Below are 27,953 nucleotides of genomic sequence, written 5' to 3' on the forward strand. Positions count from 1 at the left end.
CTCCATTCTGTCCTAATATGGTTGGAGTTTTGCATTTATTTCATAATTTATTGGATAAAATATTTGTAGAAAGTGATGGTTAAATATTAGATGGTCAGCCAGAAATTTTAAAGATGAAATTACCCTTCTATGGATGCTTTCATGAGGCTCCTTCAAATGAAGAAAGCGGGTAAAAGACATGAACTTTTGTGTTTTTCAAATAAACAAGAGTCTTTCCTGGATAGTTACCATAATGGATCCTAAGAGACCCTAAAATCCTGTCTAGCCTATAACTATGACTTCATTCTCAGTTAAATCATGACTTGCCCTGACTGGCAGGTTATTAAGAGGTGCAGAGAATGACATCCTGAAGAAAAACATCAGTGGCGAGAAATGTTGGCTTTTGGGTCAATTCAAGCCTCTAGCAGAAATTCCCTTTTCTGCGGGACCTGTTGAGGGCAGCAGGACCCGGGAAGGCTCGAGAACAGTCCAGGGCGGAACTTGGTACCAGGACTGGGCTGGGCCAGACTGATGCCCACGAGGGCGGGCAGACAGACGGGGCTCCTTCGTCTGAGCCCCAGAACCGGTAGATCCGGCCCGGCACCGCCTCTCCTCGCCTTCCGAACCTCACTAGCGGGCAGCGCGCAGGAGGTGTGCAGGCCTAGTCCTGCCCCCCTGGCCCTGCCCAAGCGGCGGCCGTGCCCAGCAGCCCCAGCCTAGACCACCTGTGCCCGCTCTCGGCCAGCCCGCGGCAGTGCGACCCGAAGGTATCGCACGTCAGCACCCGGGGGCGTCGCCTCGGGCGCCACAGGCCCGCAGCCCCCACTCTCTCGGCGGGAGGGGCGCATCGTCGTCACGTGACGCCCCGCACCCACTCGGTCCTAGTCACATGGGCCGCCCGGCCGCTGCGTCAGTCAGTCCTGGCTGCGGGAGTCGAGCCGTCGCCGCCGCCGCCAGCGGACGGGGCGGGGATCGCGGTGCCAGGTCTTCGTCAGCCCGCCCCCGCCGCCTCAGTCAGCCGTCCCAGGCTGGGCCCCGCCGTCATGGAGCGGGGCGGGCCCTCCCTCTTTGCCGTGTGAGGTGTGCCGTCGCCACCGCCTTAGCTTTCCGAGGCCTCCGGAACCTCCGCCGCCCGAAGCCCCTCGCCCTTGGCAGGCTGTCGCCGCCCCCTGGGCGGGCCTGAATGCGCGTCCGGTGAAGGTGCAGGCCCGGCGTCGCCGCTGCCGCAGCCGCAGCCGGGAGATGGTTCGGGCCTAGCGGAGCCGGGACTGGAGGTGAGGAGGGCCGACTGACGGACTGACAGACCGGGCCGTGGGGGAGGGGAGGCCAAGTCCGCCGGGCGCTCGAGGGGACCCTCTGGGCGCGGGCTGCTTCATCCGGCTTCGCCCCTCATCTTCGCGTTCACTCCCCACCCTTTCGCAGGAAAAATAAAATAAAATAATACTAATAAAAAAAGGGCCAACCCTAATCTCAGCAAATATTCCCACAGCCCATCTTTTCGCTGTTTCTCCTTTCGTTACTTAATCTATTCCTTCTTTTGGACAGTCCGTCGTCTGAATCGTTCCTTTTTAATACTCTCCTCAATTTCAGATTATTCCTGGTTAAAGAGAAAATAGGCCCAGATTCTGGCTATCATTACCCAACTAGTTCTCGCTTTCCTTCTCGCGATCCTGCGCACCTCCCCCTCTCTCCCGTCCTCTGCAAAAAAAAAAAAAAAAAAGAAAAATTTTCCGTCTTTGACCAGCCAAGGGGGATTGACTAAAAATGGGAACAGGGGGTGTAATATTCGAATACCCTCTCCCCACTTCTGAATCGGCCTGTTACCTGGGTCTCCCGATAGCTTGTATTTGGATATTGATGTTTAGGCCTTTGCTCCAGCTGCCTGTGCTCGGGGTTAATCTCGTAATTGACGTCAGTGCTTTGTTCCTTCCACTTTGCTGTTCCTTCCACTCTTTGAGGATGGATCATGGGGTATAGGAGTTTGGGGAGTATCCTTATTGCGTTTTCATTCACAAACGACATCATTTATAGCGACTTGAAAGTACAAATCTGAAATGCGTGTGTATGGAGTTCAAACTAAGAGGAAGAGTTCTATTGAGGGTTGCTGTAGTTTTATCAGTTGCAATTCAGAATTGTGTGATTTCTTCCCTGCTGGCTACAGAGAGATTTTTAAACTAAGGCCAGTCCCTTTTCTAGTGACCAGTGTTTTTCTTGACGAAATCTAAGATAAAGAAGCCAGAAAATAGGCTGTTCGTGTGACAGTTAAAGTCTGTTTTTTTTTTTAGGACTCAGATTTAGACTCAAAGCTTTGTTTCTATATTGATTCTGCAATGCTTTATGAAGTCTTTCTCTCTTTTTTAAAACTGTCCTTTAGCTTATCAAAATTGAAATACTTAGAAGAACTTTCTTAATTTGGTATTTGATAAAAGTGTCTTTGTGGCCCGAGTCTGCCTAGAATCATCTTTAGTAATATGTACATAAAGAAGTATTGGCAAGTGGCCACTTGGTTTTCAACAAAGCTGGCTTCTTCACGTCTCTCAGGTTTATTTTTCCTTATTCATCACTGCATTTTTCAGTCTCTGAATAACAAAAGTCTCAAATTTATTTTTAATTATCTTTCACAGTGAACTTTTGTTTCTAATATCCATAATTTTATTCAGTTTGTGGTGGTTTGCAGGCTGATTTTTGTTTGCTTTGTAGGAGCAGTAGGCAGATTTCACTTTAGACAAAATTTTGCTTCAAGTGAGGAGGACATATGGTGTCTGTGAATGACCAAGACTTTGCCTTTCCGTTGAGGGTAAAAAAAAAAAAAAAAAAAAAAAAAAGCTGTGTTAATTGGTATATGGTCTACAGTTTGGGGGTATAAAGGCGACTCCAACAGTGCTTTGGTGAAGCTGTGTAATTAAGAATTCCTAAAGAGAGAATATTTTCATTCCGATTCACTTTCTACTTGTCAGATTCTCACATTCATATCTTTACATCCCCTTTTCCATGTTCTTGAGTTATCATACCCCTTTTGTAACAGTTAATATATTATACCTTGTATTGTGATTTTCTTACAGGTTTGTTGTAGCGTTTTTAGAGCAAGTACCTTATTTATTGTTCCTAATATTTTATATAGTTGCTAGATTGTATTTGAATGTGATAATATTTTGAACTTGGAATTGTTGTTATATCAAATTATCCTATTTAATATTTCACAAAATAGGTAATTTAAAGAAAGCCGTGTGAGCAAATGATTAGTATTTGAAGGAAAATAATGAATCCCAACTTCAAAAGGTGAAAATAGAAGATGAAGCCTTTTAAAAGTTATCTATCTTACCTTTTTTGGAGGGGTAAGGTAAATGTCATGGTTTTATGTGTAACTGAGGAACAAAGAAAGCAGGCATTTCTTCTTTTGTGACCATCTACTGGTTTAGAATGGAATCCCAAATCAAAGAGTTTTGTGGGGTTTTTTTTTTTTTTGTACTGGGAATTGAACCCGAGGGCACTTAACCACTGACCCATGTCCCCAGCCCTTTTTTATATTTTATTAGAGACAAGGTCTCACTGAGTTACTTAGGGTCTTACTGAGTTGCTGAGGCTGAGTTTGAACTGGCAATCCTCCTGCATCAGCTTCCCAAGTTGCTGGAATTACAGGCATGTGCCACTGTGTCCAGCTCAAAGAGGTGTTCTTAAGTAGAAGAGCACATAGTGACCCAGTAGTGCAGTGTATATCATAAAAATTGAAGACTTAGGTTTTGTTTTTGTGTTGACTCTGTTTTACAGATAACTTATATAAAAACTTTCCTAAATAATGTAAGGGTTCCCATCTTTTTTCCAATCCTCATTATTCTCTCTTTTTCTTTTTTTTAGAGAGAGAGAGAGAGAGAAAGAGACAGAGAGACAGAGAATTTTTTAATATTTATTTGTTAGTTTTCGGTGGACACAACATCTTTGTTTGTATATGGTGGTGAGGATTGAACCGCGCACGCATTCCAGGCGAGCGCGCAACCGCTTGAGCCACATCCCCAGCTCCTCTCTTTTTCTTATTTCCTCTGATAAGTTGGAACAATTATATTTGATTTGGTGTATGCCACTCTCAGTTATCATGAAATAAGATGTAGTTAGTGACTAAAGATTGTTTTAAAGCTAATGTGACCTGTTACCTTGTTGCTTTTTCCTTTAGTTTAAGAAAAGTCCCCCCACTTGTCCATCTTATTTGAAGCAGTGCTCTATGGTACATGAAGGGAGAGCAGTGATAGAAATTCCAAATGTTAACTTTTGGCTGATCATCAGCATTTGTTTTTGTCTTGATGTTCATTTTCACTGGCATCATACCTGAGAATTTTAATGGTATTGGCACATAGAAAAATTTAGTGCCACTAAATTTAGTTCCAAAATATTTCAAAGAATTTTAATGTTGAGATTACTTATTCTGTTTTTGAAGGGAGTAAAAGTCTTATTTAAGATGTACCTGCTTCATCAGCTGTATTTTTAAAAAATCTGTAACATGAAGAATGTTCTAAGGGAAGGCATTTCTTGTAACTTTATCTTTCTTGGTAGTGGCTTTAGGCAGGGAGACACAACTTATTAGTGGGTACTATTTTAAGCTATTTATTTATTTATTTTTAATTTTTTAGTTTTATTTTTTAGTTGTTGATAGACCTTTATTTATTTTATTTATATGTGGTGCTGAGAATCGAACCCAGTGCCTCACACATGCCAGGCATGTACACTACTGCTGAGCCCCAGTCTCAGCCCCCTTAAGCTAATTATTTTGATAATCATTTCCTGGGAGAGGTGGGAGAACTTCATGTATTCTTCTCCCAAGTTTCCATGGGGAGAAGAAAAAATCAGGGGCTGACTGGAATCAGTTGCCCTGGAAAACCAGTCTGGTTTGGTTACCCAGGGATTATAATGATCTGTCCTGAGGCTGCTTTGGGTCTAAATGATTCTCCCACCATTTTGTCAGTTTGGAGTTGCCTAATGGGTTTTGACTTTTCACTTTGACTTTCCCTTTTCATGTCATTGTTAGGGAAGAGGGACAGTTTTATGGCGAAGTGAGTATTCTGTGTAGACAGATCTTCTCATCTCTGTGCAGTTTCTTTCATTTCTTTCAATGGATATATCATTTTTCCTTTCTCATTTTCTACCTGTTGAAATTTCATCATTTTGTAAGGCCTGATGCTAGTATAATCACCTTCTGAAAATTTTGCTTGATTTAAAAAAAAAAAATTAATTGTAAATGAACACAATACTCTTATTTTAATTATTTATTTTTATGTGGTGCTGATGGTACTAGTGCCTCACACATGCTAGACAAGTGCTCTATCATTGAGCTACAACCCCAGCCCTTGATTCGGCATCCTACTCCAATTGTGGTCTACTTGCTTTGAATCCCTGTATCACTTTGAATCTTATTTGTTATGCAGCTCCTATGGGATTATAGCTTGCTGGGTGACACAGAGCACAATGTGTCAGGAAATAATTATTAATAAAAGATAGGCTTGTGTTATATTTCATTATGTATCTAAAAGGTAAGGATTAAAGCAATAATCATACAGTAAAAAATTAACATACTTGCCAGGCATGGTGGCACATCCCTGTAATCCCAGTGTCTCAGTAGGCTGAGGCAGGAGGATTGTGGGTTCAAAGCCAGCCTCAGCAAGATCGAGGTGCTAAACAACTCATTGAGACTGTGTCTCTAAATAAAATACAAAAAGGGCTGAGGATGAGGCTCAGTGGTTACGCACCCTTGGGTTTAATCCCCGGTACAAAAAAAAATATCCAAAATAGATCTGTACATTACATTGAGCTTGTATGCATCTCAACCCTTTCTTTTTCTTTTTTAAGTTTATAGGTGGTTTTTTTTTTTTTTTTTTGGCTGCTGTTGTTCCCATATAGTTGGTGTATTGAAGAAACCAGGTCTTTGCCCTGTGTGATTTCAGATTCTGGATTGTGCTGATTGCTTCCCTGTGGTTTTGTGTAATATGTTCTTTTGTTCTTTGTTTTTTCCTATAAATCATTAGTTACCTCTAGAAGCTTGATTTGATTCAGGCTTGAATTTTTCTTTTAATGGCAAGAATATTTGTTAACTAGTGTTTGTGCACTCTTATTCATTCTTAAATCTTCAGCCTGGCTTCTTATTTCATCATGCGAATGATATTGCTCCTGCCAAGGCCACCCTAACTTCCATATTGTGAAATTGTGTGGTCATTGCTTAGTTCTTTTCTTTTTTCTATACTTGATGTTACTAACCTCATTGATATTGTTTTTATCCTTGACTTTGAGATTCTGCTGCTTTCTTGCCTGCTTTTCTACTGGCTGTTTTTCCTTTGCAGTCTCATAATTCTCCGATAACTCCTTTAAATTGGTAGTTCTGGATTTTAGCCTTAGATTTTTCTTTATTATTCTGAATTGATCTCATTCATTTCTGTTTCTTTAGATACTGTGTCAGTTTTTTGTTGCTGTGACAAAAATACCCGAGATAAACAATTTAAAAGTAGGAAGTATGTATTTTGGCATATGGGTTTCAGTCTGTGTTCACTGGACCCTGTTGCTTTTGGGTTGGAGGAAACTTGCCCATCTTGTGGCCAGGAAGCAAAGAGAAAGAGAGAGGATGGGGCCACGGTCAGGGTCTCAGTATCCCCTACAAGGACATGCCCTCAGTGATTCAACTTCTTTTCACTAGGCCCCACCACCTAAATGTTCTACTACCTCCCGGTAGCACCACAGGCTAGGGACCAAGACTTTTAGCACATAATTCTTTGGGGGACATTGCAGATCCATACTACAACAGCTACTGAGTGATTTGTGAGCACCAAAATTCTTTCATCTGACTGAGTACTCCCCTTAGATTGTCTAGTAGGCACTTTATTTTAGTTAGGAGATTGACACATAATAGGAACATACTGGGTATGAATTCTTTTTTTTTTTTTTTTTCTGATTAAATGCTTTATTCTTTCAAATCACTTAATATATTCCATGAATTCTAAGAAAGATGACAAGCCAGTTAGAACTCAGGAACAGATATGTCCAAGGTCTTAAAATGTGGTCAGGGTGTTATCTCTTTCTCTCTCATCTAAGATGCAAAGTGTTCACATCTCTCTTGCTACAGACCAATTTTAATATCTGTTAATTATCTTCTGGGTTTAAAATTTTATATCTTTTGCCATCAAAGACTGACTGACGTCTCAGTCCCAAATCCTAGGAAAAGGAATCATTAAATTTTATGTTCATCTATGGACCATCAACTCTTGTTAGGGGGCTACATTGGAAACATCATAGGAAGAAATTGAGTAGAGGACATTCTGAAAAACAGTTATACACTCCATTTACACTGTGGCTACTTAGTGTATATATGTAGTCCTACTTTTTCCCATACATATATTTAAAATATTTTTATTTAACATAATTTAACTATGCATCAGTAGACACCCTCCTTTTTATCTATGGGAGATAACCCAAATTCATACCTAGTACATATAGAGGTCACTTTTCTCTAAATCCTTATTTTTTTTTTTTTTGTGCTGCTGGGAATTGAACCCAGGGCCTTCTATATGCAAGGCAAGCACTCTACCAACTGAGCTGTATCCCCAGCCCTCTAAATTCGGATTTCAAAGGCAATGTCCTCTGTTAATTTTACAAATCTGAAAACTATGGGCTAAATACTAAATATTATTATCTCTAACAACAGATTTAGAGAGTAGTGGGGGGAATATAAGTAAATTCTTATAAGGGAGAAGAACATATTAGTATCTTAAACTGTATTCCATATTTTTCTGGACAAACATGGCATAAGGTGATTTGATAGAACTGGGAAATTCATTTGTAGTCTCACTTGTTTGCAAATGAAAGCCAAATGAAGGTTTTCAGTTCTGTCCACTGGGAGATTGCCCTTGTCTTTTGTCTGACACTAAGATTAACACTGAGAGGATATTTTGGAAGGAGTTTTAGGGGAGGGCAATTCTACCTTGCCTTAGTACAGGGTCAGCACAGCAAACTAGGGTCAACAGACTCAATACAACTTGTTTTGTATGGCCTATGAGCTAATACGGGTTTTTATATTTTTAAATAGTGAGGGAAAAAAATCAAAAGAATTTTTTTTTGTCTAGAGAATATAGGAAGCTCAAATTTTAGTGTCTATATATAAAGTTCCATCAGAATACTATATACCCATTTGCTTATGTATTGTCTGTGGCTGTTTTGCTGCTAAAATGGCAAAGTTGAATGTGAGTATATGGCCTGCCAAGCCTAAAATATTTACTATCTGCTCCTAAACATTTAGGTGACAGCTGAGTGCCATCGCACATACCTGTAATCCCAGCTACTTGGGAAGTTGAGTTAGGAAGATTGGTTTAAAGCCAGACTGGACAACTTAATGAAATCGTGTCTCATAATAATAAAAAGGGGGCTGGATGTGGCTCAAGTGGTAGCACACTCGCCTAGCTTGTGTGAGGCACTGGGTTCCTTTCTCAGCCCATGTAAAAATAAAAAAATAAAGATGTTGTGTCCACCTAAAAAAAAAAAAAATCATAAAAAGGGCTGGGGATGTAGTTCACTAGTAGAATGCTCACATGCAAGAGCCTGGGTTCAATCACCAGTAAACCCTCTTCCACTTTATCCCCCAAAAAGTTTGGTGACTCTTGGATTAACATTTCCTTATTGGACACCTAGATCTGAGAATTGTTTTAAGATTAAACAGTAGGGGCTGGGGTTGTGGCTCAGTGGTAGAGCGCTTGCTTAGCATGTGCAAGGCCCTGGGTTCGATCCTTAGCATCACATAAAAATAAATAAATAGGGCTGAGGATGTGGCTCAAGCGGTAGCACGCTCGCCTGGCATGCGTGTGGCCCGGATTCGATCCTCAGCACCACATACAAACAAAGATGTTGTGTCTCCCGAAAACTAAAAAAATAAATATTAAAATATTCTCTCTCTCAAATAAGTAAATAAATAAATAAAACAAAAGATTAAACAGTAACTACAAGGTCCTGTTAGGGTTTTTGTTTGTAGAATACACACATACACATACACAGGAAAATAAAAATTTATGATGTGTATAAAACATATATCCCTGCATAAAAAGCATTATATATGTAAAATATGATGTACCATATGTGGTATAATATGTATACATATATAATATACTTCTTAATAGGCTATATAATTATTATCTTTAATTTAGTTGTAGATGGACACAGTACCTTTATTTATTATTATTTTAAAATATTTTAAAATTATTGTCAATTGACGTTTATTTTATTTGTTTATTTATATGTGGTGCTGAGAATTGAACCCAGTACCTCACACATGCGAGGCAAGTGCTCTACCACTGAGCTACAACCCCAGTCGCTATTTTATTATTTTTATGTGGTGCTGAGGATTGAACCCAGTGCCTCAGACTTACTAGGCAAGAGCTCTACCACTGAGCTACAACTACAACCCCTGTATTATTATTTAAATAGTATATAAAATAGGTGGCATCTTGGCACTGGCCTAGTTTAGTTGGGCATTCAAATGCCACCTGTCAGCTGTACCCTGAAGGTGGGTCATACTACAGAGTAGATTGTAACTTGCCTGCTTTTAGTACAGTTATGTGAATGGGGGAAAGCTCAGTTGTTGAGTATTAACCTAGAATTTAGAAGGCCCTGGGATTGGCCCCAGTGCTTCCAGACAACAAAAACAGCAGAAAATCTGGGGATGAGATGAGGCTAGAAGCTGATCACATAATCCCTGTAAGGTTCAGCATGTACAGATTAACTGCTCTTCTATCCTTTACTTCTCAATCCTTTTACCCCCCCCCCCCCCCCATATTCTGCGCTCTCTCTCTCTCTCTCTCTCTCTCTCGCTCTCTCTCTCTCTCTTTTTTTGGTCTGGGGAATTCTATTGCTACCATCACTTTTTCCGGAAACCTGCAAATTGTCATTGTTTCCTTTGTTGTTTGTTCTTTTTTTTTTTTTGAGAATGGATTTTTTAATTGATTCTTTTTAATATATGACAGTGGAATGCATTATAATTCTTATTACATATATAGAGCACAATTTTTCATATCTCTGGTTGTACACAAAGTGTATTCACACCAATTCATGCCTTCATACATATACTTTGGATAATGATGTCCTTCACATTCCACAATCATTTCTTTTTTTTTTTTTTTTTAATTTTTTATTGTTGGTTGTTCAAAACATTACAAATTTCTTGACATATCATATTCCACACTTTGATTCAAGTGGGTTATGAACTCCCACCTTCACCCCATACACAGATTTCAGAATCACATCAGTTACACATCCATTGATTTACATATTGCCATACTAGTGTCTGTTGTGCTCCGCTGCCTTTCCCATTCTCCACCATCCCCCCTCCCCACCTCTCCCCTCCCCTCCCCTCCTCTCCTCTCTCTCTACCCCCTCCACTGTATAACCCTGAGGGTCTCCTTCCATTTCCATGCAATTTCCCTTCTCTCTCCCTTTCCCTCCCACCTCTCATCCCTGTTAAATGTTAATCTTCTTCTCATGCTCTTTGTCCCTACTCTGTTCTTAGTTACTCTCCTTATATCAAAGAAGACATTTGGCATTTGTTTTTTAGGGATTGGCTAGCTTCACTTAGCATAATCTGCTCTAATGCCATCCATTTCCCTGCAAATTCTATGATTTTGTCATTTTTTAATGCAGAGTAATACTCCATTGTGTATAAATGCCACATTTTTTTTTATCCATTCGTCTATTGAAGGGCATCTAGGTTGGTTCCACAGTCTTGTTGTTTGTTCTTGATACTGGGGATCGAATCCAGGGTGCTTTACCACTGAGCTATATCCCCAGCCCTTTTTGTTTTTTATTGTTGATGTAATTTTTAATGTTATTTTAACATTTTGTTTTACATTTGATTAAAAAATGTTTTTATATATTTATTTTTCAGTTATAGTTGGACAAATACTATTTATTTATTTATTTATTTTTGTGTGTGTGGTGCTGAGGATCGAACCCAGGACCTCACACGCGCTAGGCAGCACACCATCGCTGAGCTACAACCCCAGCCCTGCATTTGATTTTTAAAGTTATTTTAATTTTACAGTTATATCAGAGCTGTGAATGAGTTTATACCTAATTTTTTGTTTCTACTGTTTTATTTACATAATAGTAAAAATAATTGAGGTCAGCCCTCAGGTTGTGGGAAATTTCATTTTCATTGAAATAGTGTCCTTATCTTTTGGATTTAAGAAACAGACTCTCAGGTCTAGTTCAGTCCCATGTATCTCTCCAGTCATATCCTTTGTTTTGCACCCTACCATCAACCCTGTTTCCCCATTGCACATGATCCACCTCCTTGCCTTGCCCTGCTCTCTCCTCTTCTGGTTTGTGCACATGTTTTCTCTGTCTAGAACACGCCCCCCTTCCCTCTTGTTACCTTTCTCTAGTCCAGCTAACTGCAACCAAATCTTAGAGATGAAAGGTATTTTGATTTCTTTTATCTTTAGCCCTAGAGTAGTGTCTGGCACAGTATGTACACGTACACTAGCTTAGTAGTTGTGTTAATCATTTTATCTTTTTATTGTTCTAATTAGTACTATTTTATCTTATGTAATAAATTCTGAAGACGCAGATTTTATTCCTTTGGTGAATATTTGAGAGCATAGGGCTTAGGTAGAAATAGAAATAGATCTTTTCTATACATTTTTTTTTGGTACATCCGTTATTCTTATTTTAGGTACATTCTTTTAGAAACTTACTTTAAAAACAACAGTTCATAATCCTATTGACTCGAGAGGCTTAGACAGGAAGATTATAAGTTTGAGGCCAGCCTTAGCAAGTTAGCGTTGTGATTATAGGCATGTGCCACTCACTGTACCTGCTTGATGGCTCAATTTGGCTCTTGAGGCAGTAACACTACAGTTGTGACCTTTATAAAATTTGAAAAGCGTTTTGAATATCCGTTGTATGTCAGTAATTGTGTTAAGGACTGGAGGCAAAGAGGTCAAGTTGAATGACAGCTGTATTTCTTTTTTTTTTTAATTTTTAATATTTATTTTTCAGTTTTCGGCAGACACAACATCTTTGTTTGTATGTGGTGCTGAGGATGGAACCCGGGCCGCACGCATGCCAGGCGAGCGCGCTACCGCTTGAGCCACATCCCCAGCCCACAGCTGTATTTCTTGCTCTTCAAAAGCTTATAATATGGGAGGGGGGTGGGGAGTAAAGGTAGAATAACAGTAAATACAGTAACCCTAATGTAAAGCAAGTGTTAAATGTCAAATGAGATACCAAAAAAAAAAAAAAAAAAGCTTTGAGAAATGAGGGATTTTAGTGGCAGAGAAATCTTGGGATGTTTCTTGGAGGAAGCAGGATACGTTGTGAACTTTGAAATAGATGTATTTAGAAGTAGGAAAAAAGGAGGACATTCTAGATAGAGGGATTTAAGTAAAGGCTTGGATCTGAATGTAGGTAGGCTATTTTCAGACTTATAAAGCTTGAAGACTATCAAAGTAGGTAAGAATTGAAGTATGGGGCTGCAGTTGTAGCTCAGTGGTTGAGCGCTTTCCTAGCATGTGTGCAGCACTCACTGGGTTTAATCCTTGGCACCACGTAAAAAATAAATTAAAAAAATAAAGGTATTGTGTCCATCTACAATTTAAAAAAAAATAAAGAATTGAAGTATTGGGCTGGGGTTGTGGCTCAAGCGGTAGCGTGCTCGCCTGGCATGCGTGCGGCCCGGGTTCCATCCTCAGCACCATATACAAACAAAGATGTTGTGTCTGCCGATAACTAAAAAATAAATATTAAAAAATTCTCTGTCTCTCTCTCTCTCTCTGTCTCTCTCTTAAAAAAAAAAAAAAGTATGGACAGTTTTAAATCCTAGGATGAGGATTTTGGACTTAGATTTTCTATGGAACTTGGAGTTAGTTTGTTTATTTGTGGTACTGGTATTGAACCCATGCTTTCTTATTTATTTGCCATACTGGGAATTCAACCCAGGGGCACCCTTCCACTAAGCTATATCTCCAGTCCTTTTTTTCTTACTTTTTTTTTTTTTTTTAATTTTGAGACATTGTCTCAGACTTGTGATCATCTGCCTCAACTTTTCTTGCATCTGGGGTTACAGGTATGCACCTCTGCAACTAGCTTATTGATGATTTTTAAGCAGAAGAATGTCTTTCTTAGATTTGTTTATTATAAAGGTATAAAAGAAATTATCCATATGTAATTTCAGAAACTAAAGATAACCTTTTCGAATTTTAGATATTTGTATTTAAGATTAATATTTTAGATATTTGTATTTAAGAAACTGAGTCAGAAGATTATTTTATTATTTATAAAAGGAAACAAAAATTTAACTTTGAACCATTCTCTCCCTCTTTGAAGGAAAATAGAGGAGAAAGGGTAGGGTAGTAGCTGCAGAGATATGGGATCAATGGGGCTTTTAAAATTTTTTTTTATTTTTTAGTTATAGTTGGACACAATATCTTTATTTATTTTTATGTGGTGCTGAGGATCGAACCCAGTGCCTTACACATCCCAGGCAAGCACTCTGCCACTGAGCCACAACCCCAGCCCTCAATGGGACTTTTTTTGATGCTGAGGATAGAATGTAGGATCTTAGCTTGCTCCCTATCTGCCTGCCTGCCTTCCTCTCTCTTTCCAGAAGAATATGTTTGAATGTTGGTGGAAAGGATTCAAAGAGTTAATTGAAGAGGGACAAGTTGAATTTGCCAGAGAGAAGGCTGTATTGATAAAGATTCAGAAAATGGGAATAATTTTGGTTTATTGTTGTTGTTTTTGTTTGAGGTACTGGGGTTCAGGCACTCTACCATTGAGGTACATCTCTGGCTCATTTTATTTTGTTTTGTTTTTTCATCTCCTTTCCCTTCCCTCCTCCTTTTCTCCTGTTTCCTTTCTTTTACTCTACTCATCTTTTGTTTATTTGTATTTTTTTTTAGTATCTTGTCAACACATAAAGGTGAGATTCACTGTGGTATAGTCATACATGTACCTAGGAAAGTTTGGATTCATTTTACCATTCTTCTCTTTTTCCCTTCCCTCCTCCCTACCCCTCAGTCCCCTTCTACTCTACTGATCTCTCTTCTGTTTTCATGGGACCCCCACTTCTCTCTCTCTCTCTCTCTCTCTCTCTCTCTTCATTCGTTCCTTCTTTCCTTCTCCTTTTTTATTCTGAGACAGGTCTCACTAAATTGCTGATGCTGGCCCCATACTCACAATCTTCCTGCTTCAGCCTTCCAGGTCTCTGGAATTTCAGGCCTGTGCCACTTTGCCCAGTGATAATTGTTCTTTGTTAGGAAGAAATATTTTTTCCTTTGTAACCTGGAAGAAAAAACAGGTATAAATGCTGATGGTTTGAGAGTTGATGGTTGATTTTAAGACTGTCTCTGATTTTTAATATTCCTTTTCTTTATCTTGGTCAAGATCATTTGTGGAATGGAATTTAGGATTGGGGAAAGTCAGAAGACTCCATGAAATACTTTTGCAGGATAGGAAGGAACATTCACCAAGAGAGATTGTTCAATTTCTGGGAAGTTTGCAGGACCTAGTTGAGAGTGGTTTATGAAACAGGATGGTGAAATTCAGATGATACATAAAATGTGATTAAGAGTGTGGCATGGTGTGGTACATGCCTGTAATCCCAGCAGCTCTGGAGGCTGAGGCAGGAGGATTGCAAGTTCAAAGCCAGCCTCATTAATTTAGCAAGGGCCTAAGCAACTCAGCGAGACCCTAAATAAAAATAAAAAAGGGCTGGTATATGGGTCAGTGGTTAAGTGCCCCTGGGTTCAATCCCCAGCACCAAAAAAAAAAATTATGAGGCTGGGGTTGTGGCTCAGTGGTAGAGCGCTTGCCTAACATGTGTGAGGCCCTGGGTTTGATCCTCAGCACCACATAAAAATAAATAAAATAAAGGTATTGTGTCCAACTACAACTAAAAAAAAATATAAAAAAAGTTGTTATTAAGAAAGCAAAAACAATATGGAATTGTTATCTTTCATATTTTTCACCACATTATTTTAAATCTGAAGACTAAGGACTGGCAGTGTAGCATGGTGGGAGAGTGCTTGCCTAGCATATGTGAAGTCCAGAGTTGGATCTCCAACACTGGGGATGGGGGAAATAAATAAATAAGACATATATCATATATATCACATAGTAGTCATGGTATATATGTTAGTCATGATATATACGTATATATCTTAACTAACTTTTGGGCAAGAATCCCTCTATGAAACATAATCTTGGAACTTGATGTTTTGTTGATTTGCATTTGATCTCCAGGTGTGCAACCTTTGTTCTCCTCCCTTGTAGGATGCGATCTCTTCAGGCTCTCATGGGTAGAAAACTCCTGACAAATGAGGCACACAGGGGTTCCTGTACTCATGAGGCTTTAAATGCAGTGTTGTGGTAAAGTTATAATTGAGTAGCAGTTGTAATATACTGAGTTTAAAAATACTTGAAATCTTGGCTCAAGTCTCATTTTGACTTCTGGAGTTTAAATCACTCAAATAGTGTGTTAGTGGAATGGCCCCATTTTCTAGTAGGATAATTTTTAAGACAGTAATTGAGGGGGGAAAAGAAAGAAACATTGTAATAGATTCTGTGCACCTATTAAAAATTTTAAAACTTAAAATTTTAAAAAGTCTTAAAACTAATACTAGTGTTTATAAAAACTGTAGAAGATGAGTTTCTGATTAATTGAAATGCGTATTTAAATTCTTATTTTTACTATGCTGACTTTTTTTATTATGGTAAAATATACATAGCATAAAATATGCCATTTTAGTCACTTTACATGTACAATTCAGTGGCGTTTTGTGCAATTTTGTCCCCACTATTTCTAGTTCTTTTTTTTTTTTTTAGTTGTAGATGGATACAATATCTTTATTTATCTTTATGTGGTACTGAGGATTGAACCCCTGCCTAACCGAGCATTCTGCCACTAAACCACACCCCCCAGCCCCTAATTCTTTTTTTTTAAATCTATATATTTTTAAGTTGTAGTTGGACATAATACCTTTATTTTATTTATTTATTTTTATGTGGTGCTGAGGAGTAAACCCATTGCCTTGCATGTGCTAGTCGAATGCTCTACTGCTGAGCTACAACCCCAGCTCCCAAGCCCCTATTTTTAGTTGTTTATCATACAAAACAAATTCTTACAAATAGTACACAATATTGTTATTCCCCATTGCCCCTGTCTCTGTTCTTCCTTCTGTTTCTATGAATTTGCCCATTCCAAGGCCTGTATTAAGTGGAATCATACAGTGTGTCCTTTAGTGTCTAGTTTACTTCACATAGCCTAGTGTTTTCAAGGACATTCATGTTGAGTGTATCAGTATTTCATTCCTTTTTATGACCAAATAGTATTCTATTATGTGTATATGCCACATTTTTCTTAACCATTTATCTATTAATGAACTCTGGGGTTGTTTCCATCTTTTAGCATTGTGAATAATGTTGATACGAACATTGGTGTACAGGATTTGAGTCCTTACTTTTGATTGTTTGGGGTATATGCCTGGGAGTAAAATTGCTGTTTCATATGGTAATTCTATGTTAAAGTTTTTAAGGAACCACCATTTTTCTGTGTTCCTACCAGCAGTACACAAATGTTCAGTTTCTCTACTTTGCCAACACTTGTTATTTTCTGGATTTATTTATTTTTTAATTTTTTAATTTTTTTGGTATTTATTTGGTACCAGTGATTGAACTCAGGGGCATTCAATCACTGAGCTACATTTCCAGACTTATTTTGTATTTTATTTAGAGACAGGGTCTCATTGAGTTGCTTAGTGCTTTGCTTTTGCTGAGGCTGGCTTTGAACTCCTGCCTCAGCCTCCTGAGCTGCCAGGATTACAGGCGTGTGCCAATGAGTCCACTGTGATCCTCTTTTCCAAACTGCTGGGATTACAGGCATGCGCCAGCCCATCTGGATTTTTTTTTTTTTTTTTTAAATAAGTGTCTTAATGGGTGTGAAGTATTTCACTGTGGTTTTTTTTTTTTTTTTTTTTTTTTTTTTTTTAAGAGAGAGAGAGAATTTTTTTTAGTATTTATTTTTTAGTTTTCGGCGGACACAACATCTTTGTTTTTGTATGTGGTGCTGAGGATCCAACCCGGGCCGCACGCATGCCAGGCGAGCGCGCTACCGCTTGAGCCACATCCCCAGCCCTCACTGTGGTTTTTGATTTGTATTTCCCTAGTGACTAATGAATTGAGCATCTTTTCATATGTGTATTTTGGCTATTTGTATATTTTCTTTGAAGGAATATTAATTCACATCAGCCTGGGGATATAGCTCTTTGGTAGAGTGCTTGCTTTAGCATGCTGTGGGTCCTGGATTCTGTCACCAGCACTGCAAAAAATAAAAAATAAATAAAACATGTTTATTCAAGTTCTTTGCTCATTTTAAAATTGTTTAGTAGCACTCTTGTGTTGTGGAAAATCAATTCTGTATGTTAGTAATCTTTCTGAAATATTTTATTGACCTATATGTTTGTTGTACATTTTGAAATTGGAAAGTGTGCACTTTTCCAAGTTTGTTGTTGTGCAAGATTATTTTGGCTAGTCTTGGTATTTTGATCCAGAATACCTATGAATTTTAAGATCAGCTTGTCAGTTTCTATGAAGAGTCAGCTGGGATTTTCTATTTTTTGGGACCAGGAATTGAACTCAGGGGCATTCAACCACTAAGCCACATCCCCAGCCACATTTTGTATTTTGTTTAGAGACAGGGTCTTACTGAGTTGCTTATTGCTTCAATTTTGCTGAGGCTGGCTTTGAACTCCTGATCCTCCTGCCTCAGCCTTCTGAGCTGTTGGGATTACAGGTGTGCGCCATTGTGCCCAGCCAGCTGGGATGTTTATAGAGATTATGGTTGCATTTGTGGATCACTTTGGTGAGTTATTGCCTCTTAACATTAAATCTTTCAGTCCATGAACATAGGCTGACTTTCCATTTTGTTTAGGTGTTCCTTTAATTTCTTCGAATAATGTTTTGTAGTTTGTACAGTGTTTTGTAGTTTGCAATAAAATACTTATCAATAAATTTATTCCTAAGTATTTTATTCCTTTTGATGATATTACAAGTGAAATTGTTTTTCACATAAATGGAATTTCATTTTTGGTTTGTTTATTGCTGCTGTATAAAAATGCAGAAGATTTTTTGTGTTGTTGTTGACCCTCTTTTCTTCAACCTGCTGAACTTGATAATTAACTGATAGATTTTTAGTGGATTCTTTGGATTTTTCAACATACATTATCATTATTTTACTTCTTGCTTTCGAGTATAGATGCCTTTTAATTTCTTTTTCTTGCCTAATTCCTCTCGCAGGAACCTCTCCAGTACAGTTTTGAATAGAAGCAATAAAAACAGGCATCTTGATCTTCGGGGAAACTATTTACCCTTACCTTCAAATGTGATGTGAGCTGTGGGTTTTTTGTAAATGCCCCTTATTAGATTGGAGAAGTTTTTTTCCTAGTTTGTTGAGTGATTGAAAGAAATTTAAAATTTGACAGATTTTTGCTTAGGAACTTGCTAAATTGCTGAGGCTAGCTTTAAACTTGGCCTCCCCAATCACTGGGATTACAGGCATGCACCACCATTCCTGGCTGAGATTAATACTTAACTCACCCTCTCTTTCTTTCTCTCTCTCTTTCTTTTTTCTTTCCTTTCTCTTTCTCTCTCTCTCTCTCTTTCTTTCTTTCACTCATTCTTTCATTCTTTCATATAAATGACTGAGAAGTAGCCTCTCTTCCTAATTTGAAAATGCAGTTTGACTAGGATGGAGTTGCTAGTAGAAGATGGATGAGAATTATAACACTCTAGTTTCCCCTTATCTGTGGTTTTGTTTTCCATGCTTTCAGTTACCTGCATTCAACCCTCAGTTACCTATGGATGATTAGGATATGAAAATATTAAATAAAAATCTGGAAATAATTTATTCACTTTAAATTGAACAGTCTTTTTAATATTATTGTGAAATCACACCTTCCTGCTCCATTTGAGGTGGGACATGAATCATCCCATTGTCCAGCATATCTACATTGTATATGCTACCCTCCTGTTTGTCACTTAGACTGTCTCAGTTGTCAGATCAACTGTTGTGGTATTATAGTGTTGTGTTCAAGAAACCCTGAGTTTACTTATTAATGGCTCTATATTGTTAGCCATTAAGTGGTTCCTTGAAATAAAATGTAAAAGTTCTCAAAATCTATGGTAAGAACAAATCTGAGAAATTGTGAAGAAGAAAAAGAAATTTGTTACTTTTGTTATTACATCTCTAAGTGCCAAACTTACTGTCAGAGTGCATGAAAGGGGCATAGTTAAGATGGAAAAAGCATCAAATTTGTTGTAACATGTTGCACCAGAAAACATTGAGCTAGAATTGAGTGCAGTGGTACCCTACCACTAAGCTACATTCTGGTACTTATTTATTTATTTATTTTTCATACCATGTGACTTTTAAAATTTTTGAAAATTTTGAGATAGGGTCTCACTAAGTTTTCAAAACTAAGGTTTGTCTTGATATTCTCATTCATATATATATATATATATATACATATATATATATATATATATATATGTAATTATACACAATAACTATTTATTTAAGTGATGCTGAGGATTGAACCAAGGGCCTTGCACAGGCAAGGCAAGCACTCTACCACTGAGCCATAACCCCAGCCCTCTTTTATTATTAGCTATTATTGTCAGTCTCTTACTGTACCTAATTTATGAATTAAATTTTTTTTCTTTTGTGGTGTTTGGGATCAAACCCAGGGCCTTGTGCATGCAAGGCAATCACTGTACCAACTGAGCTATGTCCTTAGCCTTCTGAATTAAATTTTTATCATGGATTTGTATTTGTGGGAAAAACGGTGTATGTAGAGTTCACGTACTATCTGGTTTCAAGCATCTAGTGGGAATCTTGTTAAAAGTGACCTAACTATACTAGGTTGTGGAGGCTGCCTGCCAAAGCCAGCCCTTTCCTTCCTTTAGTACCCAAATCCCATGTTGTTTATAGTAAGACTCAATTTGAGTTTCTTAGAATACAGGTTAAGTATTTCTAATCTGAAATCTGATATGGATTGGGATAGTGTTTGGATTTTGGAGCATTTTAGTTTTTCAGATTAGGAATGTTCACCTGGCAAAGTCTATGTAAAGATTCCAAAACTGGAAAAACTCCAGTATCTGAAACCCTTCAGATAAGGCACTCTACCTGGCTAGATAACAGAAAAAAAGATATAGATAGCACAGAGTCTGTAGTATAGAAATTTAAATTTATTTACTAAGATTTTATAGTTACCTCACAGAAATCAAAAACTGACAACTCCAGGGACTAAACAGGTGTAAATCTAGATGAAGGGAAAGAAAATATTCAGAAACAAATAAGAGGCTTGGAGAAAGTATTGACACTTTATGACAACTGCAGGGAGGTTTGTTATCTTAATATGCAGAGATTGAAGAAAGTTTAGGAATGGCCCGAGGGTAGAGTTTGGGAGTAAGCCTGGAGGACAAGGAGGCCCCTGAGGGGACTTGAAAATCAGTAGAGTTAGGATACACAGTTTAATATACTATTTAATCTAAATCTCATGTTGTGTTTCTCATTGAGATACAAATTGGAAAAGCATAGTTATCACTTTCATTTTTCATGGACAAACAACTTGAATAGATGATTCACAAAAGAAGAAATACAAACAGCTAGGTCACATGTGGAAAGGCTAATGCCCTCAAACCTCTTATCAGAGAAATTCAGTGGAATGCAGTTGACTCTTGTAAAGTTAAGAAACTTCTGTGTGTCATTTGTCATTTTATCTTATCTCCTGGCAGGTGCCCAGCAATTCTAGTTAAGCTCATATATTTGTTGAATAAATGAAATAAGCAGATGACACTAGTTTTTTTATACTTCCATCCTTTGGTACAATTTTAAGGCTCATTATACTTCCATTGAAAATGATATGGTTAAAGGGCAATTTTATACCCTGTTAGTGGGATGGTTAATTCACTGATAAAATGGTATAACATATACTCTTGACTCAGCAATTCCACATATAGGAATTTATCCCAAGGTAAAATAGAGTGCGCTCTTATGGGCGTTCATTATGGTATTTGTATTACTAGATTCTGGATATAACCCAATTATCTATGAGGTGGTATCTGGTTAAATATATACTAACGATCATTAAAAGTATGAGAGGAGCATTATGTGTATCAGTGAGAAATTTTTGTTGTTTATTAAATGAAATAAGACTTAATATGTGAAATAATCTCTACAACATTTAAAACATGTGAACCAGGTGCACTGGCGCATACCTGTAGACCCAGGTATTGAGGAAGCCAAGGCAGAAGAAGGATCACTTGAGCTCAGGAATTCTGGATTGGCCTGGGCAATAGTATATTGAAAACTTTTATCAAAACAGAAACAAAAATAGAAACTATACAAAAACGTGTATGATTATATTTCTCTTCACATTGTTAATAGTTTATTTGGAGGGAGCGAAATTTTGATCCTTTTTTCTGCTTTATATTTAACCATAGAAGAGTTTTTTTGTTTGTTTGTGTTTGTTTTTTGAGATAGGATCTAGCTACATTGCGCAGGTTGGCCAGAAACTCCTGGGCTGGCTCTAGTGATCCTGCTGCGTCTTCCTCCTAGGTAGTTGGGACTTGGGACTGGCACACAATACTATACTTTTCTCAGTAGTTTTTGAACATACAGCAAGAATTAATTGTATAATGGGAAAAACTGGACCATTGAGATATATATTTCTTTTGAAAAATGTATAGTTGGAGAGAGGGTTCTCTTTATTTACATTTGTAAGACTAGCCAAAACGATTACTGAGGACCAAGAAAGGTTTATCTACATCAGGAGACAGTCTACATTCTGTGTAGGAAAACTGGATATTCAGGTTTCAATTTTCTTGTGCTTCCCTCCTCAGAATTTTGAGTTATTTTTTTTATAATTTATATAAATTTTATAATTTATATAATTTTGAGTTATATCTTTTTTTTTTTTTTTTGTGGGGGTGGTACTGGGGATTGAACTCAGGGCTTTGTACATGTGAGGCAAGCACTCTACCAACTGAGCTATATCCCCAGCCCTATCTGGTTCTTATCTATATTCTCTATTTTATAGATAAAATAGAGGATATAGATGAATATAGATTTATATATTTTTATAGATAAAATAGAGGATATAGATAAATATAGATTTATTTACTCTAAATAAATAGTTAGGGGCCGGGGATGTGGGCTCAGTAGTAGAGTGCTTGCCTAACGTGAAGCACTGGATTCCATCCCTGGCACCACATAAAAATAAGCAAATAAAGGTATTGTGTCCATCTACAAATATATATATATATATATGTATATATATATATATATATATATATAAATTAGGGTGATTTGTAATTTTGGTAATATTTAAAAAAATAATGAGCTTTTATCTATTGTTTTTCTGTTTCTGTAACTTTCATTAGAACCTGTGTGTGTTTTTATGTAAGTTTTGTTTGTAGTGATTCTAATTCTAGTGTTAGCCAAGAGAAAAAAAGTGAAGTTTTATTTATTTAAAAAAAAATTTTTAGCTGTTTATAGACCTTTATTTTATTTATTTATATGCGGTGCTTGGAATCGAACTTAGTGCCTCACACATGCCAAGCAGGTGCACTACTGCTGAGCCTGAGCCCCAGCCCCAGCCTGTGAAGTTTTACTTTTTTTTTTTTTTTTTAATTTTGAGGCAAAGTCTTGCTAAATTACTGAGGCTGGCCTCAAATTTGTGATCCTCCCACCTCAGCTTCCTAAGTAGCTGGAATTACAGGCATGTGCCATCATACCTGGTTTGAACAGTTTTAATTATAGCATTAGCCAAAAGAAAAGTGAACAGTTGAGTAAATATAAGGGATTGGTTAAATTAAGTTAAATAAATATAGTTCTTTTGTTCCTTTTATCTTAGCTCTTAGAATCAAATGCACTGCTGCATGTGGAATGTGTGTGTGTGCATGTGCATGTGCACAATGGCTTTTGGCCATTTTTTAAAAAAAATTTTTCTCTAATTCACATTATGGTACAGTGTGTGTGTGTGTGTGTGTGTGTGTCTGTGTGTGTGTAAGACTGCATCTACTTTTTCTCAAATGAAAGTATGGAAATTCCTCCAAGATAATTGACAAAGATCTGCCTAATTTCTTTTAAAAGTTGATAGTTTATCATATGGATGGACCATAGTTTATTTGACTCTTCCTGTTTGATTGGGCTTTCAGTTATTTTCATCTATTCTTCCAGTAAAACCATGCTATAGTAAATAATCTATGTTTTTAATTCTGTGGGATATACTGTCAGTGAGGCTGCTCAACTGAATAATTCATCTGTTTTTTTTTCTGGTTGGGTTTGAAATCTGCTTTCATTATTTTTTTATCTTTGGCACATTAAAAAAGTACTTAACTCTTGGTTATTGTTTTTATTAAGTGAAATAATTTTCATATTCAGTTAGTTTTGTTAACTATCAAAATTCCATGTGTCTTTGAATTTATTTCTGATCTCTATTTTGTTTTACTGATCAGTGTGTTAATTTCTGGGCACTATTATGCTATTTTGATAACAGTGATATAATAAATTTTTTAAAAAAGTATTTTTTAGTTGTAGATGGACACTATACCTTTATTTTATTTATTTATTTTTATGTGGTGCTGAGGATCGAACCCAGTGCCGCACACATGCTAGGCAAGTGCTCTTCCACTAAGCTACAACCCCAGCCCTTTATAATAAATTTACTGTTTAGTGTAGCAAAGTATTTTTGTTTCTGTTCTCTCCCCAGTACTTTCTGTTTACTGGTCTTTCAGGATTTTAGTAGATGCTATGACATATTTACTAAGTAAATAAGTAATAAATATTGAATCTTGCTTTAGAAAAAGTTGGGGGTGCTCATTTAGCCCAAGGAAATTGATTTTTGGTAATGGTGTTGTCTCCTAGCCAGGCATGGTATTGCAGTGAAACTTTCTCAAGTGTAGTAAATAATGATTCAGAGGAGGAATTGAGGAAAATTGGATGATCATTGTGAATTTGGAAGGGCAGGGTAAGGGTGGTTCAGCTTAAGCATGAGAGAAATTCTTTAGGCCATAGGGGAAGGGATAGTGTAATAGTAAATCCCGAGAATGAAAAATTCTATAAAGACCTCTGGTGTTCTAATTCATAGACTTTTATCACCTTTTTCCTCCCACCTTTTATTTCAAAAACTTTCAAACTTGATAAGGAAAGTATAATGAATATCCATCTACTCTTTACCCAGGAGGACCAGTTTTAATTGCTTTATTGTAATTGCTGCAGCTCTGTTCCTCCTTCTCCTTTTCCTCTTTCACCTCACCCCACCACACTAAATATACTAGATATATATTTGGACAGTCTGAACCATTTGAGAGTTGCGAACATGATGTGTTTGCTCAGTATGTATATGCTAAGAGTCAAGGACAAGCTCTTGCATAACTAAATGTGATTAACATAGTTAAGAAACATTGATAAGATATCTGAAATACTGTCCATATTCATATTTCCCCCAAGTTTCCCAGTAATGTCCTTGAGAAGCATCCTCATGCAGAATCAAGAATTTTGGAAATGAAAGGTCATATATTATATGTAGGTTTTAATTATTTTTTAATGGAGAATTAATCTTCATCCCCCTTTCTTTTTTAATATCATGATATTGGTATTTTTTAAGAATTCAGGCTAGTTTTGCAGAAGGTTCCTCAAATTAGGTTTATTTGTAGATTACCTATGTGTTGATGTGTCTTCAGTGCATCACTTTAGGAGATATAATGTAAGTTTCTCCCATATTAATATTTCATCTCTTGGTTAATTTAGTGTTTACTGTATTTTTCTATTTTAAAGATTTTTTTCTCTTTATAATTAATTGTCTATGAGGTGATACTAAATGTCCTATTTCCCCAAATTTTTCATTCAATGGGTTTTTGATGCCATCATTGATGATTCTTGCTTCAGTTATTGCTACAGTGACTGCAAACAGTGACTTTCTAATCCTTTTATTTCGTCTACATTTGTTATTTCATAAAAAAGGGTATTTCTTTCTTGTTTTAATTTTTATTTTACTATGGTTGGGTAGTCAGGGATTCTTTTATTTTCAGTTCTTTTCATTGTTCATTTTGATGTGGAATTTTTTTTTTTTTGTACTTGAGGATTGAACCCAAGGGTACTGAACCACTGAGCCACATTCCCAGCCCTTTTTTTATATTTTATTTAGAGACAGGGTCTCACAGAGTTGCTAAATGTCTCGCTAAGTTGCTGAGGCTGGCTTTGAACCCACAATCCTCCTTACTTAGTCACCCAATCCTCCTTACTTAGCCACCCGAGCTGCTGGGATTCCAGGTGAATGCACCGCACCAGGCTTGATGTAGAAATGTTTTTTAAGACCAGCAAGAGCCCCTTCAGGCTGATTCCTGTGCCCTTTTGCTATGCCTCTAACCTGTTTTTGAGCATTACCTTCCCTGCTGCAGCCTGGTACCTGCTATTTCTCCAAGAAGTTCTCTTTCTTTTTAGTGGGGACTAATGTTAGAAATCAAAATGCAGATGTGGGAGTTTCTCCTTTCTGTTGGATATCACTGTATTTATACTTTTCCAGTGGATAGAGCAATAAGTGTGTGTGTGTGCATGTGTGTGTATATACACACATATGTATATGTCTACATACACATGTATATGTATGTGTGTATGTATGTATATATGTGGTGTGTGTGTATGTATGTATACACATGGATAGAGCCAGCGAGATACATACATACATACACATACATGTGTGTGTATACATATTATTTTATTTATTTTTTGAAAAATTTCTTGTAGTTATAGATGGGCAGAATGTCTTTATTTTATTTATTTTTATTTGGTGCTAAGGATTGAACCCACTGCCTCACAACATGGTAGGCAAGTGTTCTGCTACTGAGCTACAGCCCCAGCCCTATATATGTTATTTTAAACCTACAAGTTCATAATGCTACTATCCCAGTGTTCTTTTTCTTCCTTATTCTATTTATTTCTCTCTTTTCTAATAGTAAGATCTGTGGTTCCTCTAAACTCAATTTACTGTTCATTTGCTCAATTGTAGCAGTTTCATTGTTACACCATTATCATTACCAGCACCAAACCTACTAAAAAAAGTTGAAGATTTCTTTGAATTTTTTTTCTCTTCATAGAGTATTGTTTATAATTAATGAATCCTTTTAACATAAATACTTTGTGTAGGTACTCAAAACAATTTAAGTTAAGTAATAAAAATATTTAATCTTGGAATGAGGATGTAGCTTAGTGAGAGAACACTTGCCTAGCATGTGAGACCTTTAATTCTGTCTCTAGAACCACCACCAAAAAGCAAAAACAAAAACAAAAAGCTAGTTCCACAGATTTTGTTATGATGTAACAGTGTGCTGATTTTAATTGAACCTATTTCTGTACAATAATTGCAAGTGTCCTGTGGGGATATCAAAAGCAGAGCTATACTTTTCTAGTAATCTTTTTTAAATTTTTTTTTTTTTTGAGAGAGAGAGAGAATTTTTTTTTTAATATTTATTTTTTAGTTTTCGGCAGACACAACATCTTTATTTGTAAGTGGTGCTAAGGATCGAACCCAGCGCCACCCGCATGCCAGGCGAGCGCACTACCGCTTGAGCCATATTCCCAGCCCCTTTTCTAGTAATCTTGAGTTGAGATTACTAGAATTATTCATGTGGAAGCAAACTTTATTTTTTAAAATTTATTTTAGGCAGAGATATTGATATTCAGAGACACAGGAGGAAAATATGGAATTCATAAATTATATACAAAAAATAAGTCAGAAAAGAAATGGAAAGTAAAATCTATAACCAGGGTATTTATTTATTCTTATAAGCAATCAGTTTCCTGGCAGTCTTATTAAAAGATGGAATATTTGGGCTGGGGCTGGGGCTCAGTGGTAGTGCACTTGCCTGGCATGTGTGAGCCACTGGGTTCGATTCTCAGCACCGCATATAAATAAATAAAATAAAGGTCTATCAACAACTTAAAAAAGAAAAAAGGTGGAGTATTCAGTTCCATGACTTCATTGCTTCAGAAAAGAAAACATTTTCTTTGGTGTTAAATTGCAGAAGGAGTTTTATTCAGGGAATCACATCTATTTTTACAACAAAAATGCAGTATCCCTCTTGAACTCTCTCATTTTTTTTTTTTTTTTTTAAGATGGGATTTGACTGAATTGCCCAGGCTGTCCCTGAACTCTTAGGCTTAAGCCAACCTCCTGCCTTAGCCTCCAAAATAACTAGTGCTATGGGTGCTTACTATTGCACCCAGCTTATACAAATATTTCTTGAAGGATTATTTTAGCGCTGTTCAATTATGTAACATTAAATCATATTTAATGTTTAAGAAGTTTTCTGATTTTTTTTTTTTTTTTTGTGATGGTGATAATTCAACTCAGGGCCTGGTATATGCTAAGTGCTTGTTCTACCACTGAAATATACCTACATTTGATTTGTCAATATTTGAATTTAGGAAATTTAAGGAAAGTGATAGTTAACGCGCCCTTTAGACTCTAAATAACTTTGTAGCATTTTTTAAAAAAAATTTAGTTATAGATGGACACTGTTTTTTAATATATGTATGTGTATACATACATGTATATATATTTGTAGATGGACACAATACCTTTGCTTATCTATCTATCTTATCTATTTATTTTTTATGTGGTGCTGAGGATCGAACCCAGGGCCTCACACATGCGAGGCAAGTGCCCTACCACTGAGCCAGAACTTCAGCCCTGGACACCTTTATTTTATTTGTTTATTTTTTTTATGTGGTGTCGGGGATCAAACCTGGTGCCTCACGCATGCTTGGGCAAGCACTCTACCACTGAGCCACAATCCCGGCCCAATAACTTTGTATCTTGAGTGCACCATAGTGTAAGAGGCCTAATTGAAATTTGATTGTTAATGATATAAACTGAATTAAAAAATAAAAAGTAGAT

General features: G+C 37.1%; 1 protein-coding gene across 4 annotated transcripts in view; it reads left to right on the forward strand.

The window, feature by feature from the left end:
- Positions 1-894: 894 nt before the first annotated feature.
- Positions 895-27,953, forward strand: part of Aff4 (ALF transcription elongation factor 4) — an 88,265-nt gene continuing 61,206 nt past the window's right edge. For 3 of the 4 annotated variants that reach the window (XM_071612089.1, XM_027949608.2, XM_071612091.1), the window contains exon 1: positions 895-1,253. The gene's annotated coding sequence lies outside the window, so the exon portion shown is untranslated. Of the gene's footprint in view, positions 1,254-3,265; positions 3,320-27,953 lie in introns of those variants that run through there. The other variant, XM_071612090.1, reaches the window with a different exon arrangement.

The sequence above is a fragment of the Marmota flaviventris genome, chromosome 5 (assembly GCF_047511675.1).
Source record: "Marmota flaviventris isolate mMarFla1 chromosome 5, mMarFla1.hap1, whole genome shotgun sequence".
Taxonomy (NCBI): Eukaryota; Metazoa; Chordata; class Mammalia; order Rodentia; family Sciuridae; genus Marmota; species Marmota flaviventris.